The 20,999-nt window shown below is 39.2% G+C and overlaps 1 protein-coding gene across 9 annotated transcripts in view; it reads right to left on the bottom strand.

Annotated features, from left to right (window-relative positions):
* The window catches only part of plekha7b (pleckstrin homology domain containing, family A member 7b), a 116,177-nt gene that overhangs the window by 52,833 nt on the left and 42,345 nt on the right, over nucleotides 1–20,999 (bottom strand). The gene's annotated exons all lie outside the window — the stretch shown is intronic.

The raw sequence follows: 20,999 nt of genomic DNA, 5'->3' as shown, positions 1-20,999 counted from the left end.
ATGGTTCTGCCAGGATACGTACATTTATTCGGAATAGAACAAAGTAAAAAAGCATTATATTGTCACTGTCAGAAAAAAATAGCTTTAAAGAAGAAAGAAGATAAATCTCAGATTTCAACATTTTCCAAATTTGACAATTCGGGTTTAGTTTATTTTGGAACATCATTCTTGATACATGAGTCATAGAATTTTAATTGACTATACACATGGTAATTATTTAAAGGAACATATTCTTAATAAACTGACTATTTCAGTGCATGTGCAACATAATTTCAGGATCTGGAGCTCATCAACCCACACACTGAGAACTAAGTCAACCCAGTCAGTTTCTTGTGGGCTGAAGTCTGAACACAAGGGATAAATTGACTCATTCTTATTTTGTTTTGCTCTTTACAGAGCGTGCAGACACAAAAGAATTCCTTCTGAAAACACAGCACCAGATCCATGAGCAAAGGCAGGGGAAAACCACGTGAGATAGACAAGACCAGAGCAGAGATATGAGAAACCAGTGCAAAAAAAAAAAATAATAATAATTTTTAACAGGCCTGTGGTGACCATTTTGACCAAATCATGCCACATTATATTAAAACCCCAGGGGCCTATGTTAAGTTGTTCCCCTTAAAATGTAAAAAAGTAAATAATAATAATAATACAAACAAACAAACAAACAAACAAATAAACAAACACCATCAAAAGTTCAGAAAAATTACTTTGTTCCAACATGAATAATATACTCAAATTATGAATTGAACACTTTGATTCAGCGAGTACAGATAACAACAATTCCTGTCGTTTGTATTTTTTAAAAATACATATACCATATATGAATTGCATGGCAGCATAGTGGCACAGCAGGTAGTGTCGCAGTCACACAGCTCCAGGGACCTGGAGGTTGTGGGTTAAAGCCCTGCTCCGGGTGACTGTCTTGAGGAGTTTGGTGTGTTCTCCCCTTGTCCCCTTGGGTTTCCTCCGGGTGCTCCGGTTTCCTCCCACAGTCCAAAAACACACGTTGGTAGGTGGATTGGCAACTCAAAAGTGTCCATAGGTGTGAGTGTGTGAGTGAATGTGTGAGTGTGTGTGTTGCCCTGTGAAAGACTGGCACCCCCTCCAGGGTGTATTCCACCCAATGATTCCAGGTAGGCTCTGGACCTACCGTGACCCTGAACTGGATAAGCGGTTACAGATAATGGATAGATATATGAATTGCAGTAATTAAGTAAGGTAGCATCACTCCAGGATCCTGGAGCCTGTGGCTTCGAGCCCTGCACCAGGCGGCTCTCTGTGAGGAGTTTGTTGTGTTCTCCCCTCCTCCAGGTGCTCCGGTTTCCTCCCACGGTCCAACTCAAAAGTGTCCATAGGTGGGAGTGTGGGAGTGAATGTGTGATGCAAAAGACTGGCGCCACTTCATGGTGTGTTCACGCCTTGTGCCCAGTGATTCTGGGTAGGCTCTGGACCCACCATGGCCCTGAACTGGATAAGCGGTTATAGAGAATGAATGAACGAATGAATGATTGACAAAAAATAAATGACTAAGTGTGAGCAAAAAAAATGGTGTGCCAAGTTAGTGGTTGGTATTGTTTGCAGTTGAGGTTTTTCCCATTTATTGGTGTAAGATGTATCAATCACTAATCTACAGTAAAAGAAAAACTGGTTTTGATACACTTTGTTGTACCACAATGACTCTTAATTCTTTACCTTTACTAAGAGTTCTGCAATGCTGCTGTTGGGACACTGTGATGTGTTTATTTTTACTTAGACATACTGAGAAAACCTGAACAGCTGGGTCCATATATCCCCAAGGGGTACATACTGTATGCTTTTCTACACTTTAACCATATAAATCACTGCTAGAATCATCGACCATGGAACAGAGCAGCCACCCAGGCCACTGCCCGACCTAGTTCTGTGGCCAAAAATTGTTCAGTAGCCACACAATATAAAATCCATATCTATCCTGCACATATAATCTTGGTTTTAATCACACTACGCAGTGCACAGAAAGAAAACACAAATGTTTACTGTATCTTACAAGGACTAATGTACTAGAATGTAAGAATGTAATGTAAGAACTAATTGTAAGATGTTAATTAATGGATATGCCTGTGTAATTAGTACTTACACATTCACAACTTACAGATTCACCAAAATAAAAATAATAATAATCAACACAAACATCATTAACAGCTTCAGCAGAAAACAGAAGAAAACAAGAAATGCCTTTACTGCTGCAAAAGCAGTCGTACACAAGTACAACAGCAAAGCCATCCAGCCCTTGCAGGGGGCTGTCAAATTCAACAGCCTGTAGGAAGGAAATCCTCCATTGCCTCCATCTCCGTGGCGACAGTGTCATCAAACACTCCCAGCAGTGCTGTACAGTCAGTGGTCTGTAAATAGTCCTATCACACACACAAGAATCTAAAGCATAGCGCTATCACATATGGTATGCAGAACAGCCCAACGTACATGGGCCTCAATCACATAACGCTGATGACGTCCTGTTAACTGTAGCTCGGCTTTCTTTTCATGCGTCCCACAGACTGTCTCCAAAAAAAGATCATCATGGCTGGTTTGATGGATCGCCCGACATGAAGGCATTTACTCGTACCAGTGTTATCTTTCATGCAGCAACACCACTCAGCAGAGACTGAATTAGACGATGCTGCAACAACAGGACAATGCTACCCACTCTGCCGTGTAATGAGTTTACATGAAGATCAATATCTTTTGCCTCCAAATTAATAAAACCTACTGATGTATGACCAAGCAATGAAGAAAAAGTGACTTATTAAAACTTCTGGAAAATATCCTACAGCAGCAGCATGTTTTGCAAAAATGGTTTCTATTAAACAGATTCCAATTTACAAGAGCATACAATGACTTATTTATAATCATTTTAGCTTAGATATACATTGACATAACCAAGCAAATAAATCTAAGACACATTTTTATAATAACACTGCATTAGGTTTGTATACACCCCTTATGATTAGGCAATTCTGCTACTCTGAGGTGCACCCATTGTGGATGTAGATGCTGAGTTTTACACACACCAAAACAACTGAAATGAAAGCTGTGCTAACATTTCCTAGTGTCCTAGGCAGGTAGTGTTCAAAGCATTGGTCTGTTGACCAGTGGAACTACAAGCTCTACAGTGATACATTTGCAATCCATCACTAGCCATTTAACCCCCTAATGGCTTAATACCATCAATTCGTAACAGCAATGTTCCCGTAACTAGCAAAACATCCTTTCAAATGAGCACGCTTAGTGATGTCAAAAAATGTGTTAATGCCTTTCGAGATCAAACTACATATTTTGAGGTTTAAATAAATCTTTACATACTACATCAATAATTACCACATCTGTCACTAACTGACATTTATTACAGGACACTGCTTTCAGTTCATTGCACACAATTGTAAATTTAGTTTAAATATATTAATATTGACAAAGGCAAGAGGTTTATGTTTGATGCTGATGTCATGTCTCTTGTACGTTCTTGGCTGTTGTTTTGTAACTTCTACATGATTCATATTGTTATTGGAATTATACTGTATCGACCAATATAAAGAAATATACCATATAAATATATGATATAAATTTTGTTCATATCATCCAGCCCTACTCATAATCAACTGCTGAATCAAACTGGATTAAACTGAGCACATTGCTACACCCATAGCCTTAATGTTATTGCTTGGTCACGCTTCAGGTCCAATTCCAGCCTGAATGCAATAGCTCCATCAGTGGGTTGCATGAGTGAACACAGGTGTGTCAGAGGCACTTCATCAAGAAGGCATTTACAAGCCTGGGGTTTCTATGCCTGCTTTCTAACCCATGGACACATAACAAATGACATCATCACCCCACCACACACACACACACACACACACACACACACACACACACACACACACACACACACACACACACAAACACACAAACACACAAACACACACTCTTGATATGATAACAGATAAATAAGCTAGATGTATGAGAATGTTCCTAATGGCTTGTATGAAATCCTGAAAATGACTTGTTTAGTTGATTTTCTACATGAAATAAGTACACACACAAATAAAAAAAATGGCATTGTAATATGTGACATATGCAATTCAGATTAATTTCTAGGTGTAAAATACTGGCAAAATATGAACAACAAAAAAAGGCCATGTTTTATTTGTTAATTTCACCAGACAGTAACTGTGCATTACACTGAAGATAAATGCATGCTCTGTAAAGAAGAATGCCCAAATTTAGCACAGAACTGTGAAGTACAGAGTTGTATACCATGGCATTTGGTATTCTCTTCAGGGGTTATGCAACATGAGTTTCCTCCTGATTACAGCCATGACTTACAAATCATAATTTATTTTGCTCTGGGTAATTCTAATTTGGATCATTCAGAGAAGTTGAGCCATTCACAGTCAGTGGTCATCTTAAAATGTAGAGGGGTGGAATTAAGCTTTATAGTGAGAGAGAGAGAGAGAGAGAGAGAGAGAGAGAGTAACCACAATTTAATTTACAATTCTGGTCACAAAAATAATCTCAATTGGCTTTGATAATCTTCACAAATTGTTCAGCTGAAGCATGTACTTTGTTTAGAAAATGTCTGAGAAAATAAGATGATATTATAAGAATCAAGGTCATCAGATCCAATACAGCAGGGTCATAGTCTAGCACAAGCCATCAGTTAATTACGAGCTTAGTTTGCAAGTTAGAGCAGGAACATTACCAAGCTGGTCATTCTGGAGTCTGGTAGTGCTGGATGATTTATAGAGCCATGAACACTCAAAGCATCTACAGATTGAATAGATTGTGTATTATCTAGTTAAATACATCTGCTCTGTGTAAGAACCCTATTTATTGTACTTGGCTCTAAAAATTATTCTAAATATTACCACAGTATAAGAGATATTTTACAGGAATGTGCCAGAGGATTGTAAATGGTGTGCAGGTCAGTTAGTTTTGTTTGGCATTAAAAATCAAGAATAAATCAGTCAATCAATGACGAACTAGGCTTAGATCATATTTAATACAATAATACATATAAATATTACAATAATAAATATTTAATATAGGAGTTGGTGTGTTCTCCCCGTGTCCGCGTGGGTTTCCTCCGGGTGCTCCGGTTTCCTCCCACAGTCCAAAAACACACGTTGCAGGTGGATTGGCGACTCGAAAGTGTCCGTAGGTGTGAGTGAATGTGTGTCTGTGTTGCCCTGTGAAGGACTGGCGTCCCTTCCAGGGTGTATTCCCGCCTTGCGCCCAATGATTCCAGGTAGGCTCTGGACCCCCCGCGACCCTAAATTGAATAAGCGGTTACAGATAATGGATGGATGGAATATTTAATATAATAATACAAAATATAATGTATCCAAGGCTTTAGGTAACACATTTTGGACAAGGCCATTCTGAACACACCACACGCCAAAACCAGGGAGGCTGCTCTTCTATAGGTCATAGAATACATTGAATACATTAAAGGAAGGCAGGATGGAGGGTTGCACCATTTCCACCCTCTCATTCTCTGTCCTGAATCTTGTTAACAAAAGCAGTGTGTAATTTGCTGAACAGTGATGGCCTTATACCACAGTTCGGCTCCCTTCCACTGTTAATTAGGAATCTGCATTCTTTGGCCCCTATTCTTTCGTGCTGCATTACTTCCAAACTATTTGTCATGGAATCTGCTGCACCACCCCCCTGTGAATAAACACAAATACACAGTGGCACTATTTATTTTGCTAGGATGCAGGTTCCTAGAAAAAAAGTGCTTTGTTTTTTTTACAAAACTGATGCTATCACAAACTAAACTGGTTGCAGCCTAACAGGAACACACATGTCCAAATATTTGTAGACACCTTTTCTAATAAGTGATTTCTGCAACCTTGAGGTGCACCCACTGCTGACACAGCCTTTCCACTGAGCAAATGCAGCATTAGTTTGCTAGCATTCGCAAAAGGATGGAATGTTCTGAAAAGCTGCATATGAGCCCTAGAGCATCCTGCTCAATTTCAAGCATTGGCTTGAGGGATGTAAAGCCCCAAACACTGGGCTGTAAAACTATCTAACTATGTTCTCTGGAGTGACAGAGCTCTATCCAGCATTATTAGGATGAGTTGGAGTGGCAGCTGTGATCCATAACTAAACCTTCTAAAACTAATCTCCTAAAACCAGTACCTGAATTTATTAATATTCATGTGGCAGAAGTGAAAGCATTGTTCCCAAAGCCTTCTGAGAATAGTAGATGCTGTTATTAATCTCACAGTATTTAGTGAGTGTTTATGGTCTGACCACTTATAATTTTCATTAATTGACACACACACACACACATATATATATATATATATATAATAAATAAAACTTCATATAGTTGAGAGAAAGCTTCCTGACAAATACTTGGTTATGATATCTCCAATAACAGTTGAAGTTATTGGCTAACTGATATATCAATCAGGTTATAGCGTGCTGGGTGCATCCTGGCTGGGAGTATCACAGTTCACAGTGTTTCAATGAGTGTTTTGATGTGTCCACGTAACTTAACTGTGTAATTTAACTGAAGTTAATTATAAATAAGGCATGTCTACAAAGTCATATTACTGATTCACTTGCGTACTTATACAATGTTGCAAGGTATCATAACCGCGAGAAGTAGCAATATCATCTCATTGTCAGTGCATTATGCAAACTGCCTATGTGGCTCTATTTCAAAAACCTGTCTGGACAGCACATCCACACAGATTCATATTTAGATGATAGCTGAGATCTGTATTCACAAAAGTCTAAGGTCCCTTAATGAACAGTTACAGTAATGGAAGGTTCTTTTAAACATGCTATCAAGGGTATTACCAAATCCCTGCCTGGCAAGTTTCTATGAACCTGCCAATCAGCAGGCACTGGTTAGAGGTTACACAATCATGACGTTTATCATTACACAGAAGCAGGCTTACACATTACTCCAACTATAGGAGGCAGACATCATCACATGACTTTTGAATTCCTGCAGGATTTGGTAGAGAGACCAACTATTACCTACTGCTTCTCCAAACTCCTCGTTGCAATACAGTTTGTTCTCAGGAGTGAAGAAGGTAATAGCACCGACTTCAAGTTGTACACATTATAGGCTAAATATTTCTCTAAACAGTAAAAAGCTTAACAGAGCTTACTCTTGGAATTTAGTATGGTTGAAGAATCGTTTTGCAGTGTTGTAAAGTTCATGCGTAGGGTGTATGGGCAGAAAGGGAATACAGTGCACAAAATCACTGGTGTATAATCAGCTGTATATACAAGCTGTTGTTACTTCCTTAGAATGAGCCTTATATATCCAAGGGTGAATTCCATTTCACCCCTTAGCCCTTTACCATGATGCCCAGGGGTAAGTGTCAATTCTTGTTAAGTAAGAGGGGTGGGGTCAAGGGCTAGGGCTATATACACATTGAAACTTCACTTTTAGGGGCACACTTCACTCTTAGGGCTATGAATGCCTTGTGCATCAGCTGAGAGATGGCAGAGTAAGCGATTAAATAAAGCCACAGTTGTCAGAATTTTCTCCTTTAAAATCTATGATAACCAGCGTATTACCTGAGTTTAAAGTAGTTTCAATGTATTATGTCCCTTTACTACATTCCAATGCATAAAACTTTGATAGTAGTGTGCTGACGTCTGGGAATGTCCTGTTGAACCTTACATTGTAAGCAATTACTTTCTAGGGTTCTTCAAGGGTTCTTTAGTAAAGAAAAATATTTATATACAGAACCATTAACACTTAAAGGGTTCTGAAAACCTTATTCATATTCAAGGAAAATGTGGTAAAAGGTTCTGCATTGCACCAGAAAAGGGTTCATTTATAGTTAGAATGTCAAAAATGTTAAAATAGGAGAACTACTTTTGGTGTGATAGAGAACCATCTTCTAAAAGGTGCTATATAAGAACCATCAATAGCACATTCTCTATTAATCTAAAGAACGCATTAATCATGCAAGGGGTTATTTAAGTGTTCAGGTGTTCAGTGTAGTGTTCAGAAGATTTGAAACACTACAACTTGTAACTAAGGAAAAAATTAAAAAATGGGATTCACCCTAAGGCTTACACATTGCCCCTTTAAAGAACATATGCAACAGATTTACCCTCAGAGTGAAGACCAGTTTAACCAGGCTAAGATCCATTTGTGCGATCAAATGCTTAAATGGTACTACTTTTACTAAAGGACCACTAAAGACTCATTTCTAAGGCTGTATATGTAAGTCTATTATCTCCAAGCTAAGCTCCAAAAAGTTACTGTCTGTTAAATAAAATGCTTGGGTGGTGTTAAAGATTTAACACAACCTGATAAAGACACGGTTTTAAACAGAAGGCTTCGTCATTCATTTAGCGTGAAAAGCACATTTACGCTATGGAGAACTCCATACAAAGCCTTCCAGATGAGCCTCACTCAAGGAGCTGGGATGGAAAGCCGTTCCATTTTTAAATGCCAACTACAGGACACGGAACAGATATAATCTAATGGCCTTTTAGAAATGCAATAAGATACAGCATATCTGATTTAGTTCCTTTTATGCGACATTTTCCACCTCCTATAAACACCTTCCTGGTCAATCAAGCAGGGCGAACAGAACTGAGTTCAATACTGGTGTCTGATTATGAATAACTGCCCTTAAGTGAAGTTGGTGCTATATTTATTTCCTTGTTTCTCATCACACAGCTTATTTTCTCAGCTGCGGAATTCCTCCCCCATGCTCCGGCTGGCTGGAAAGTGTTTACTCTGTTGATTTACATAATGCCTCCTGCCGAGGGGGGAACAATTGGCAAACTTCAGAGTCCAAGGTTCAGGCGGATCGTCGTACCACGGCAAACAAGAGGCTGGCAAGGAATCCCTTATCAAATGCGCCAAACTAATACTGTTGGCAAAGTTGCTGAAAAGGTTCTTGCTCCAGGCTGCTCTTACCGAGCAAAGATACCTCAGTGTGCTAAGATATTTAACACCTCTACAAGGCTATAGAGTTAATCAAAGATGCCATACCACTAGCAGAGAAACCTCCAAGCCAGAGTTAGCTTTGTAACACAATTGTGTTTCTTTCCCCCCTCTGTGTTCTCTGCCTGTCTGTCACTCTACACAGTTAACGTGGCCTGCAAACTGTCTCACCTTGCATAGGAAGTGCTGTTTATCTACTTCCTCCGAGTCTCATTCTACAGCAGATCCTCCAGGCAGAAGAGGGAAGAGAAAGGAGCCCTTGCAGCAGCTGTTATCCTGTTGGAGTGATGAGAGTTGGCGGGCACAAATCTCTCCAATCTCCGGTGCTTCCCTGAGGAGCAGCTTTCCTGCAGTTTTCCTCGCAGCAAAAGTATCTAACAGACCATCATAGATCTAACTCCCACTCTCTCACTCAGAGCACGCCTCATAGCTTATCAGATCCACCCCTCCTCCACCCCCCACCCCCCGCTCTCTCTCTCTCTCTCTCTCTCTCTCTCTCTCTCTCTGTTCTGTGGATGTCTAATTCTGAGGTCAGTCACAGAAACTCATCTGACCTTTCACTGATTGTTGTAAAGTTTTATAGGAAAGTGGTCATTCATGTTCATTCTAAGAAACTTTCTATCATAATACCTAATATAATGTTAATATAATGCTCACTATTTTTGCATGCATGTGAAAGGATACATTTATACAATGTATGTTGTTTTTAATGTCATCCAGCCTGTGGTAATATAGTGGCAGTGTTGTGTAGCAACACTATTAAGCTGTCAAGTACAAATCAGTACTTATCTTTTCCTCAAACTGAGAATATGTAACTTATTACATTGTGAAGTAATCATTCCTTTACTCACATGTCAAGTCCCTAAAACTGAAACAAACATTTTTCTGTATTAAGTGGAACGTACAACAGAAAAACAAGTTATTCTCTTCAGTAGTAAATTCACAAAGAATTGTCAAGTATAGTGCTGGGCGATATGACAAATCAATATCATGATTAATTGAACATTTTACCTCGATTACGATTAATGGAGACAGAAACAGATTTTTCTTTTCTACAAGCTGCTTGAGTTGCTCAGTGTTTAGGTTCTCCTTCATGTGGCAGATTGGATGGGGCAGAATCACATGACTACATCACAGTCGTGTGGTTTTAAGGGGACAGTGCATGAACACACAGTGGGGGACATATTAACAGAATTAACAAAAAAGGATGAATAGATTAAAAGAAAAATCCATATAGTCAATATAGACAAGATTATGCCGATTAGAATTTCTGTCTATTTTGATTCATTCATTCATTCATTATCTGTAAGCGCTTATCCAGTTCAGGGTCGCGGTGGGTCCAGAGCCTACCTGGAATCATTGGGTGCAAGGCAGGAATACACCCTGGAGGGGGCGCCAGTCCTTCACAGGGCAACACAGACACACACACACATTCACTCACACACTCACACCTACGGACATTTTTGAGTCGCCAATCCACCTGCATCATGTGTTTTTAGACTGTGGGAGGAAACCGGAGCACCCGGAGGAAACCCATGCGGACACGGGGAGAACACGCCAACTCCTCACAGACATGTCCAACTCCTCCACAGACACAGTCACCTGGAGCGGGAATTGAACCCACAACCTCCAGGCCCCTGGAGCTGTGTGACTGCAACACTTTTATTAATTGCAAAGTCCTAGTCTGGCATATCATTTAAAAAGCCTTTCACATGCCCTGACATTGAAGTCACATCAGTTTCATATTAGTGTGATTAAGTGCTTAGATATTTGATCATATTCACAAAGTCACAATATAAACTGATGCAGATAACTCACATACAAGAACAAGCATTGATAAGTAATCTGTACAGAGTAAAGTTTTGATTTAAATGCATCACAAAATTAATATAGCCCTGTTAAGAGATTTATGAGTGATAAATTCTTATGTCAACAACACCTGTAACATCCTGAAAATGAGAATGTATGTGTTATAACACTTTATTACAATAAAAAAATCACTTTATGGTAAGAATTTTACCACATTACACTCATTACAAAGAACTCTGTGGTGGCTAATTCGATGACCTAGACCAACATGCCTAGCTGAAATAAGGTACAACAATATAGCCACAATCTTTCAGTTGTATGGCTTTACACTATGTAGCAACTCTAAAAAATCAATGTCAAGTAGTTCAGCATAAAAAATGTATACTAAATTGAGACTAAATCTTTTCAAAGATAGAGATGTACTGGATTAGACTTTTGACAGTGTTCTTCCTACAATTTCTAAGATATCGAGCATTTGTGTAGAACATAAAAAGCCCAAAAGAATAATATGCATTTTGTTTTGTGTCCCCAAAAGAAAAAAATAATAATAATCCTACCTTTGCCTTTTGCTTGGATCCGTCCCAGCACTAACACACTGTCCTCAGTGCCCTTAATGCCCAGCAACACTCTTTTCACCTTACTGCACTGATTAGGTTGCCCTCCCAAAATGCCTGGGCTATTTTTATCATATTGAATTGTCAGACTTTCCTGGCATAGCCCACAGCTGACCATTTTCATTCTTATGCAAGTTTCCTGTGCAATCGACAATGGCAGTTGAAACTGGGAGCAGGGAAAAAATAACCCTGAGTGAACCTTGTCAAAAAGTCTGACTGGGCACTAACAAACTGCATGGAACCTCATGTTGACTTTCTGCTAGCCTCTACTGTGCACAATATAACAGAAAATGGAGGATGTGTCTGTCTCCAGCTAGTGGTAACCACAACTTTGGTTAAAAACGAGACAAAACACCTGACACAAACAATATCTCCCAGACACTTTGCTCACTACTTCACCTGCTTTTGGTCAACTTCTGCCTTGTAAACAACCTGCATGAGTGAGGTCACTGGTGCACAAGAGATAACATCATGTGGTGTGTGCACTGAGAGAGCAGGTGCTATTAATTTACCTCTAGAGTAAATATTGAACCAGATATCTCAGAAAAATCACCAACAAATACAAACAAGAGTATTCTAGAGAACATTTTTCATTGACTAGTAGGAGCCATGTATGTGTAATAACTGGTTTATATTTATGCCAATGTCACATTTTCTCCAGTTTTTAGAAGATAAACAAGATGTTCTCCATGAACATCTCACATTCCTTTCATTATATTTCACTCTATTCACAAAAAAATAAAAAAGCAAAATGTGAATCATATATGAAAGCAAGCATATTAAGTATGCATGAGTGGCATATAATGTCAGAAATTGTCACTGGTGCATCATCAGCAGAACATAAGCCTATGCAATGCATTTAAACTGCTTTATAAAGACATATAGCTTTGAAACCATGCAAGAGGCACATAGATGATGAAGTAGCTATACAGAAAAAAAAGAAAGCTGCTGCTTGACACAGCTGCTCAAGCATGTTATGTGAATTACTCATATGTTGCTGTTATGTACATGCCCTGATTTTGATTTAGAGCCAACCATTCAGCACTGCTCTGAAAAACCTGTCACAGGTTGTCCTTTAACTCAGTGCCTTAAAAAAAAATCAATATTATATAAAATTGCAACAAATTTTATGGCATGCAGGTAATACTGGGCAGTATGGAAAATATACAACATCATAACATATTTTCACAGTATATATCACAACACTATCTTTGCCTCAAGTTGGCAAATGAAACGTGCCATCCTAACAGCAGTGATACTTAAAATAAGTTAATGGTGAATGTGTGCAATATTTTTTAAACTCATAATTTGCTTAAATAAACAAGAGAAGCGCTGGCTTGAGCTTCGGTGAAATACAGTTGTTTGGATATAAGTAGCATGTAAGCAGTTCCTTCCTACATGGGTTTTTGTGTTCTATTTCTGTATTACCCTCATGTTTTAGGCTTAGTGAAACTTTCATATTGTATTTAAATGTAAAGAAGCACTAAAATCAAATCCCAAATAAAACTGCTATTTGATAAAGCACAGTAAATTGTGAGTGTTAGCTTGTACTGGAGAACAGTAGGACTTTTTTTCTAGCATCTAGTCAAGCAGGCTTTACTTTATTCCTTAATACTATGCAGTAATGCAGTTTAATACTGTACAGTGTTTTCTCTATATTTTTAACAAAATCATAGTACTATGGGCACTTTTCCAATGCATGGTCCCTGCTCTGCTTGACTCAGCTCTATTGCTTTTCCATTAGGCAAATCATGTACCTGGAACCGGGTGATTTTTTTATGGTTTATAGTAGAAAACCAGCCAGGTAGAGCCAAGTAAGTTAATTAGGTACCATACAGGGCAGTGTCAAATCCTCAGCTGCTCCTAATAAGCCCGAATAAAAATCTAGAGAAAACTACAACTACAACCACACACTGGTTATGCTGTTTAAAATCTCTATCATTGCTCCATATCTGTCTTTATTATGAATGCAATTGAACTTTTGCTAATTCCACCAGTAGGGACTGCTCTTTTCCTGTTCATATCAGGCCTTTCCTCCACCCCAGGAGACCACTCTCTTATTATCAGGCAGTAATTGCTGCTGAATGACATCATCACACTGCCCCTGCTGAGTTAGGGGTCCCTTCTGGGAAACAGGGCTTCTTTGTGGGTCGGCCAAACGGGGCTTGAAAAGTATACATCCCATCCCCCCAACCACGTTCAGTTTCCAACCTGCAGCATGGTTACACAGTCCTTTTCCCCAGCGTAAAGGCACTTGGCACATAATGGCCCTGGCCAGCCAAAACACATCCTTCACATGGTTGAGAGCCAGTCCTGAACACCCTAGTACTTTAAACATTCCTCTTAGAAAGACATTGATAGAGTCCACACAAACAGAAGTTACGTTAGGTCACCCAGTTCATTACACAGCACATTTCAGTGAAGAGCCACACACCTCCAGGCCACAAAGCACTGCAGGGCAAAGGAGAACACCAGTAGAAAGCTAATTAGAGTGCAACGAAAGATGCTTGAGTCTTAGGCCGGAAAGGAGAGCTTGAAGTGGGATGGCTCGCTCTCGCTCTCTCTCTCTCTCTCTCTCTCTCTCTCTCTCTCTCTCTATATATATATATATATATATATATAGTAGTGATAAGTCAATAAATAGTTATAGGTTTCTGCTCCTATAAATACTAAAAATAGTAGATGAATATTATGCTCAGAAACTCACATCCAACATTGCACATTTTATCATCAATGGTTAACATTTTTAAACATACAAATAGTACAGTGGTATGTTAAAATGCAATACAAAACACAGTTCTCAAAGCTACACCTGGACTGATAATTTCAGTAGCTGAAATGAGACAGTGATGTTGCCCATTATTAAACAGGCCACTACTAGCTTCAGTCAGCATCTCTGATACAGATGCAGCTATGTATATCTGACAAAAGCTGTCAAAACTGCTACATTATGAGTGAATATTTACATCATATTCTGGGATTTGCATGCATGGTTGATGGAAACACTGATTCATAGCAATTTTTCAATCAATGTTTATTAAATCTGCTTTAAATTTGTGAAACAAATGTTGAAGTACGCAGACTTGGCGGCTGAGGTGAGTGAACGTGGGTGGCAGGCACATGTTAGACAAGAGGAGATAGGGATTTGTAGCCAAGTCTGCCAAAACGAAGGGCAGCTGTGAAGGAGTTATCAGAAACAGCTGAAAGGTCTAGTCAAGTGTTTTTGGATAAGGAGAACAGACTAGTTGGAGAAATGCACTGTAGAGGTGTTGTTGTGGTGGTGGTTGGTGATGTAGCACGTAAAGATCACATGGAACTGGTGGCACTGAGCATGCATTAACAGTGCCAGTGGGGCTAGGTACAGCCTTAGTCACCAGGGAGGCCAGTGTGGATTTATGGTTGATGATACTTAAGGGTAAGGTAGGACTGTAAAGCTAGCCTGGAGGAGGGTGGGTCTGGGAAATCAGACTTCACCGTTGAGTTTCTGGAGCTGTCGCAGGCTTAATTCAGTGAAACACTGACAAGGGGAGGTGCCATGATGACCCCTGTGAAGACCTAGTGATGCAGTGGGGGATTTGTGTATTCATATGATGGGCTCAATGAGTAACCGTAGATGTTAAGGGTAGCTGGTTGCTGATCAGATCATAAACGCCCACAGCAATCTTAGGGTGTAGCTCTAGGATTGGAACAATAGAAATGATCTGGCCACTGGTAGAAAGTGAGTGGAGTGGGCCCTATGTGAAGCTTTAATGGATTGGCATAGGATATTTTACATTTTATCTCGTGTATGATTGTAATGTAAACCCTGTTTATTGAACAGTGGCATGGCTTGTGATTTTGTAATAAGATAAGATGATATGTTATTACAAAAAGTGTTTTGAACATGTTAACATTGTACACCCATACTTCAACTATGAGTATTTAGTGCCTATTCATTCATTCATTTTCTGTAACCACTTATCCAATTCAGGGTATTCAGGGTCGCGGTGGGTAGCCAGTGCTGTCGCAAAACACAGTCTCAAAGAGGAATTACAGGAAACCACAACAGCAGCAGTCATAACGTTATGTGTTGTTTACTCATTATGTATTGGCAGCTTAGTCATGCACAAGTTCAAACAGATGAGTACAGTCTTATCAATACCTTGTTGCACTGTCCAACTCTCGCTGGAATCTTTCATTGAACAGCAATCCAAGGATAGTTTGCTACATGTTGGATAAAAACAAATGTCATCTCTACTGTGGCACAGGGATTTTACAAATGCTATTTTTGTGCTGGATGTCTGCATTGTGATTGAAGTTCTCTCTGGCCAATCAGCGGTCTGCACAGTATACAATTCAGGTTTAGCAGATACCCGGGTTGATTGGAACCAAAAGTTAGCAGGTACTATAAATAGATCTAGACAGGATATTCCCCAGATTACTGTTATTTGCTGCTGCAGATGCTGGCAGTGGCAGAATTTCCATTTGTAGCGCCATTCAGTTAATCATTGTCTATCTACCATCATAATGTAAACTCACTGTGTCTGACAGTGTGAAATGATTTTAACACTGAAACTCTAAACCAGGATACCTCCATACAATTTTGTACTTCAGTAGTTCACTGGGTTTTCTTACTGTACTTGCTGATGCTCTGAAAATAAATAAATATAAATCACCCTAAACTTATGAAAAAAATTTATTATATCCAACCCTGTCTGGATCACCTCTGATTACACTCCTTCAAATAAGGTTAGGGCATCACTATTTGTAAACATGTCTTGGATAACCAGCCATGTTGTCATAAAATATATAAAGTATTGCATTCTGGACTTTATACATGATGTCTTGTTACTGTGAATAGCAGCTCCCTAACTTTTAATGCACTTCTGGAGTTAATTCCATCCCTTTCAACAGGAAATTAAAAGCTGAGGTACCTGACCCACAGCTTTCTAAACAAACTGAGTGCTACCGTGACTGACACTTAATAATTGCCTTTTACTTATTAGTAACCCAGGAGACGCATGCGAGCATGTGTAGGAAAGAAAACAGCTTGAGCTTCAGAAAGTTTGCAAAGTGCTAACAACACCTAGGTGAAGAGGTTAAGCCCTCAGAGCACAAGAAGCTAACTCATTTATGAGATGCTTGTCAGTACCGTCAGCACTTCTTACCTCTTTTTATGCCCTATATTAGAAGTCTTATCAAAAGATTTGCTATAAGTCTGCAGAAAAAAGACACATCTAGATAAATACTGATCAACACTGCACATCCCTTTTGTTCCCATTCATGGCGTGGATCTCCTGCATGCCCAGGGGGGAGAGAGAGAGATTCACCCACTGGACTATGGCAGCATCAGCACTTCCATTACTTCATTGGCACAAAATTAGCCTACCGATAAATATTTATAAAAGACTATTTCAGGCGATTTATCAAAGAAATAGCTGTTTTATGGCCTGAATGAAATGACTTTCAAACGCACTTCGCTTTGGGGATCAATAAGGACAGCAAATTTGCTGTGGCAAAAGAAAAGTTGTAGTTCTTCCCAACAAAGAAGCATGGAGGATCAATAAAAACACTGCACAAACTAGGGGAAATAATTAATGCAGTCTGCTTCCTTCCAGCCTGTGATCTGTGGTGAAGCAATTAGGACTTCCTCACCTTACAATGTGCTCAGAGTTTCCGAAAACTCTCCTGGCAATGCTACCTCTGCACCTGTTTGGCACAAGGGACTCTCAACTCCTTGAAAATACTACGCTGTTTATAACCCCCCCCAAAGCTCACACTTCCTTCAGCCATCAATTTCAATTTGCCAGAACTGGAGCAGTTTAGCTAGCCAATCACGTCCAGCTAGCAGAGGAAACACATTAACAAAAACAATCATGTAGCATTTACAGCTACACTAGCACATATGGCACATTAAACTACACCTCAGACAATGGGAAACTTGCCCATTACTCAGAAAGAGGCAGAACCAGCCTTGAATTGATTTGCTAAAAAACTCTGACAGGAACAAATGGTTAAAGAAAGAAATTAAGCTCCAGACCATAACTAGCATGTGCTCAAGCCAGCATGTGCCAGGCTACATTTAGCAACTCCAACACCTGTGCTGAGGACTGAGAAACCAGCTCTGGGGGGAAAAAACTGCATTGTCGCTTGGAAATAAAAAATAGCCATTATTAAAGACTGTATAATTATGAAATACATCTGATAATATCCCAGTCCGTTGTTTTAGTCAGTGGTCTGATTTAGTCAGAAATATAAAACAAACTGCACTTCTACAAATGCTGTGCTGCTTCTTACATAAGAGTGCAGAGACATAGAATTAGTTGTCCCACCTCCTCTTCATACTCTCCAAACACAGCGCTGGACCCATGTTTATGTGAGAGCACAAAGATGAGTTTAAACTGGGCAAAACTATCACAAGTGCAGAAAAACGTACAGGAATACTGATTATTTATGGAAAAAACAAGTGAAAATTGCTAAATACCTGAGCATCTGGTCCTCACTCCTGGGCTCTTGTAATGAACTGAGCTGTGGCTCATTCTTACTTAAAGGAACAGCTACTGAAACTGGTCATTTAGAACAGGGATATTTAGGGTTAGAGCAGTGCTGTTTTTTTTTTTTTTTTATCTTTGTGTTATTTTAACCAAACCATATCACAGAAATATGCTGATATCCAAATTTTACATTCATATTGACTATACATCTTAAAGTATCTGGATACCCATTCCAGTAAAGGAATTCAGATAATTTAAGGTGCACATATTTTTGACACTGTATGTGCTCAATTACAAATAGACAGCTTGAACAATCTCTACAGACAAATACTGCTAAGAATGGGAGCAGCCTTAGAGCAGCTGAATAGGAAGGCAACCTTAGTGTCAGCTAGAGGGGTACAAAGACAAACTCTGTTCTTTGAAGTGGTGGAGCATCATGATGAGTTAAAGTGGTGTTTGTAATCCAGAATGTCAGTACCAGAACTCAGTAATGCTCTCATGTCTGAATGCAGTGTAATTCTCCCAGCAATGTTAAAAAAATATATGCAAATCTTCCCTTAAATTTTGAGACTGGCACTGCAGAAAACGAGGACAAATTACCTAAAAGAGATGTCAAATGAGGATGTGTTTACCCACTTCTTCTCGTGTACTGTATTAAGCTTAAGACTTCTATAAACGATCCTAAATTATCACAACAACAAATGCCAAAATACCCAAATGATAAGCTCCAATAAAACAGGCAAGCTATTTTATGAGGAGATATAATGTCTGCATCAAAAATAAATGCAGATTGGACTGAGTCCCTGGACTCAGATTATCATTAATCTTTATCCAAAAAGAAAGAGCTCTGTCAAAATTTTTGTCCTGAAGTTAATTTTGGAAGCAGCACAGTAACAACTTATGTGTAGTATGAGTAAATGTTTAGATGCTGTATACATATTCATTCTAAACCCATTAATATGCACTTAACCTGAGGTAATCACATTGCAGGAGATATTTTTGACTTTTGATGTCTTTGGTGCTCCAGATTTGCAACCAATTAGACCTCAAAAGTGTCAGAGACTCCTGGGATGAGACAATAAATTAACTAGAAAATAGTATGTAGTAGCAGAACCACAAACAGAAAAGGTGATGGAGGAAGGACACACCGTTTCCCCGTTCCTCTCCAGGCAGTGGACAAACAATGGCACATTCCTCTGGGAGCTGAGTCTCATTTAGAAAGGTACAATTGAAAACCTTCAGCCAGAATGAGACGCTTCATCTTGATTGCGGCCTGTTTGCAGCGTGGTAATTGAAAGATTGTGAACTGCGGTGAGTCCAGGTTGCTAACGGGTGAGGAGAACTGTTCAATTCACAAAGTAATAAGAAGGTGCAGGACTCATATTGGACTCCTTCGGGCAAGGCAAACCTGCTTCCATTCCAATTAAACTCTCACTACTTGGTCACTGATAATGCTGTGCTAGGGATGAGTCAGATTTGCCAAATATCAGTCATGAAACTTTAAAAATCGCAAAGTATTATGTTTTCTGATAAGCAAAATAACTTCCCCAGAACTGATTCTATATCATTGTGAAGAATCATCTATGCTCCACTAGGGTTAGAGATTCTAGCTAGAGAGAAGCATTGAAAGACTACTACAGCCAGCTAAAGTTACCATACACCAGAAGGCAAGTGACTGTGTTAAGTTCAGATATAGCAGATTGGCGAAAGACGAAATGAAAAAAATGTACATTAACAAAAAACTCAAACTAATTTCATATTCCACTTGTTTAGATTTAAAGAAACAGCTTCAAAATCATTGTGATATTCCACTGACTTTTAACTGGAGGAATGGACTCTCTGTCTTTGCTTCTCAGAGCTCAGCACTACAGAAAGTGCACTATGAAACTTTTGGAGGAGGGTAGGACCCCACACCCCACCACCCTTCATTTCAGCACAGTGCTGTAAAATGTAATTAAACTCTGCTATGGTAGGGGGGCCCTGGAGCAAAATTTCTAAACTACTGGAATAAAACTTTCAACACCATTTGTCCATTTTTTCATGAATATTTTAAGCTGCGACCTTTCTCTATGTAAATTACAAATCACATGCCATTTTGTGGCATCAGCTATTTCACAGCATCAATTATAAATTTATTTAAATCTGAGTAGATTTATTTAAATCTTTAGCTCTAAGCACAAACCCCAGCATGCATATAACATAAAACACAAGTTTTCAAAGTGTGAAGAAATTACAGCAAATCACATATCTCCTATTGAAAATGACTTTGAAAAACAACTCAAATGCGAAACAGACCTACACGTCTACAATTCCTCTCACCTTTACTGATCTAACTTTCATGTTAAGTCCCAAATATTTTACAGACATTACTAAATATATATTAAGATTAAGAACAACATGTATGAGAATGCAGTTTAAAGGGTTAAAGATACATCTTATTTATTTTGCTGTATCAGACTTTATTGCTCTTATCACCATTAAAATCAAACAGAAACTAATAGTTCACATTAGGAATTTTCCTTCATGAAACTCAAACACAGCACAGAAATGCCATCCAGTTAAGCAAGGTTAAACATTAGGCTTACCATACGCTGACACACAGACGCTGACAAATAGGTGATGAACCTAATGGCCTCTAAAAGCAAGCTACAAGACATAGTAACCTACATAATACACTGAAGTGGAAAGATTTTCTCTGAGCCTGTGGACAAGGTACCCAGCAGGGGTCAAAAGCACCCAGCCTGGTCTTTCTAATCCTGACCTGGGAGTAATCTGGAGGAGCAGTACCAGACCAGACAAAGCCAACACAGGGATTAAAGCATGTGTACACACACACACACGCACACACACACACACACTCACACTCCATCCGGCTTAATTAGATAGAGATGGGCAATAATGAAATGGCAATTAACCCAGAAGCAGAGTGAATGTGTGCTCACTCTCAATTTATTAGGAGGCTTTTCCTTGTCTCTGCTGCCATTACAGTCCTGGTCCATCATAGGTAACAAGCAAGAGAGCTAATTAACTGAGTCAGGCTTCATAAGGCTGTTATAAAGGACAGAGAAAATGCTACATGGAACACTGACCTTCCCGTACTGCGTTTATCCACCTCAGTAGTGAAAAATATCT

This window comes from Hoplias malabaricus, chromosome 16 (genome assembly GCF_029633855.1).
Source record: "Hoplias malabaricus isolate fHopMal1 chromosome 16, fHopMal1.hap1, whole genome shotgun sequence".
NCBI classification, from domain to species: Eukaryota; Metazoa; Chordata; class Actinopteri; order Characiformes; family Erythrinidae; genus Hoplias; species Hoplias malabaricus.
The sequence above is the reverse complement of the archived record's forward strand: the minus strand, read 5'-3'. Positions and strand labels throughout refer to the sequence as shown.